This window comes from Cyprinodon variegatus, unplaced genomic scaffold, assembly GCF_000732505.1.
Source record: "Cyprinodon variegatus isolate N-32 unplaced genomic scaffold, C_variegatus-1.0 Scaffold450, whole genome shotgun sequence".
Lineage (NCBI taxonomy): Eukaryota > Metazoa > Chordata > Actinopteri > Cyprinodontiformes > Cyprinodontidae > Cyprinodon > Cyprinodon variegatus.
In genome coordinates this window covers 111627-114246 of record NW_015150903.1, presented here as the reverse complement: position 1 = coordinate 114246, position 2620 = coordinate 111627, and the positions used below count along the sequence as shown (strand labels likewise).

General features: G+C 35.5%; 1 protein-coding gene across 1 annotated transcript in view; it reads right to left on the bottom strand.

Moving 5' to 3' along the window:
• Window positions 1-2620, bottom strand: part of ghr (growth hormone receptor) — a 38217-nt gene that overhangs the window by 12213 nt on the left and 23384 nt on the right. The window lies entirely within an intron of this gene.

The window sequence follows — 2620 nt, the reverse complement described above, 5'->3', positions numbered from 1 at the left end:
ATCCAGAGGAAGAGAGAGAGCCAAACTTTTTTCCAAAGTTAACTTTTTAAAAATTTCTTCCTTAACACAACTCAGATAGAAACCAAACGACAGTGACTTGTAAAATTTGCAGGGAACCGGTAAAAACAAAGTATGGTAACACAACCAACTTGTTTTATCATCTAAGCAGCTCACACCCAATGGAGAATGAGCTGTGTCAGCCCCGGGACTGTACCACAACGTCTGAGAAATCTTCAGGAACTTCTGACTAAACAAAGCAGGCAAAGCAAGCTAAACTGGGCTTCCTTCTTTGTAATAAATAGGAAAAAGTGTCCATTTGGCATAAGGACATCACTCATGCAGTAACATGCTTTATAGCGATGGATGTGCTGCTATTGTCTGCAGTTGAAAAACCTAACTCTCAACAGCTGCTTTTCACTCTTGAATACTAAGTTCTGGTCTGCAAGTTTTTCTCTAACTCAGCGCTCCCTAATTTGTACACTGAGTTTAGGGAATCAGTGCAAAATGGGCTGCAATCTGTCTCTGTCTACTACGCCACAAAATCGAACCTCTGCTCAAGTCGCACATCCGAGCCCTACCTCCACCTCAATTCACTACATAGACAGAGAATGGAACAGGAGAAGTAAGTGTCTAGGATCTTTTAGATAACTATCGATATTGATCAATATGCATTTTTTTTTGTATCCATATGCTTTTTTTCTATACCTCCCAGCCCTAATGAATAATATATTTTTTCCTGTAAAAGTAGTTTGCAACACTGCATTACAATAATTGTGCTCCATATTTGCATTGCACAGACAAAAATATTTCAGGTAAAAAAAAAAAAAAACAACACCAACTGAAAGAGTAACACACATATATATAAAAAAAACACTGAAAAAACAAAAACCTTGAAATTGTATGTGTCAGGTTTCCTGTTTGAACATACTGACACAAGGGCTTTACATTGCATCCTTTTTTAGAAAGTGAGGTAAACCAACATGTCTCTGATCAAAGATCTGAGACAAGCAGCCGCCGTAACACACATAAAAAAGAAGGTAAGGTAAAGTTGTGGATCTCTGTAAATGTAGATGTATAGGAACAGAAGCTGCTGATTACGAGTAGGCTCAAATTTCAGTGACCAGCCATGAGATCAATCCACACATACCTCTGTGTCCTTCCTCCCCATCATCTTTCATCTCTCCCTTCGCACCTCATAACTCATTATCAACAACCTACTACCCTCTGCCCACTTCTGCCTAAGACCAGTTTTTCATCTAGCTGGGAGTTTCAGGGCTTAGTGCAGCCATAAATAATCAGCAGAACCTAACATTGATTTCTACTTTACCCACTCTCCTCAATGCTCTTTATGCTTACTCTGGGTTGCATTTAAAATTACAACTTAAATGGAAAATTAAACAAGATATTAAATAAATACAGCACAATATTTACAATTCTTGTGGTTTATGAGCATAATACAAAATTACTTACAGCTTAGCGACTAAGATAATTATAGAGACTGCTTCCCATGTGTTTACATAGAAAATGCAAATGCAGTCACCCTTCAACCCATAGCATCAAAAGGAAAACACTCTGCACTAATCAAATCAATGCTTTAATAACTTTTCCAACTTTCAATACAATGTCAGAGTAATCTAATCATTCGTACTCATTCCTCACCTTCCTTCACTTCATCTTTTTTATGCTGTCATGCAGGCATGCAAAAGAATTTTGCTTTCAGAATAAGGCTTTCCTCCCCCATCCCTGCAAATTCTGACCGATATCAACATACAGCTTGTGGAGGGAATGTGTGCAAAGGAAAGCCTATATGACAGCAATGGTTCAGATAGGATAATAAGGAAAACATGTTGACATTTAATATATAGTTTCAGATTTAAGTGAATCAGACTAACAACTCTAAAATATTTTTTTTGTGAAAAAACTCACTGTTTTTTAAGTAAGACACTGGGGGTTCAAAGCAAAGATATTTCTAAGATCAAGCTAGAGAGTCAGGGCCAAATTGTGCAGCTATGCTTTCAGAATCTGTTTTCATTTTTAAAGACAGCCGAATGTCAGACAAATCTGACATGCGATAGAGATAAAATGTTATGAAACTACACATGGAAAAATACTTTATTAAAATTTATAGAGGCTTTTTTTAGGGGAATAAATCATGCTATTTTGGATATGAAAATATACAAATCTTGAAACATACATAAAGATCATTTAGCTTTTTCACCTGTTTTTACAATTTTAGGATATTCTTTTTAGAAAGAATAAATCGGCTTTTTGAGTGACACCTTCTAAAATAGGAAACACTTTGATCTGTGGACCATGATGAAGAATTTGCATCACGCCATCTAGAAATCGTAAAAGGTATTCATAGCAAAGAAAGACTTTTTGATAAAAAAAAAAAAAGAAGAAGATCTGCTTATAAGGAGAATAAAGAAATCACTATTGTTATTAGTGAGCCCTTAAGATATCTGATGTTTATAGCTTATATTTCAATTAGGCTGGACAATTATTCACAATTGCACTAGAATTGCAATTATAAAAATCTCCATTTTGAAATTGCAGAGGCACTTAATTTTGATCACATAACAGTTTAAAGAAATAGTACACCCAAAACATGATTAGCCTT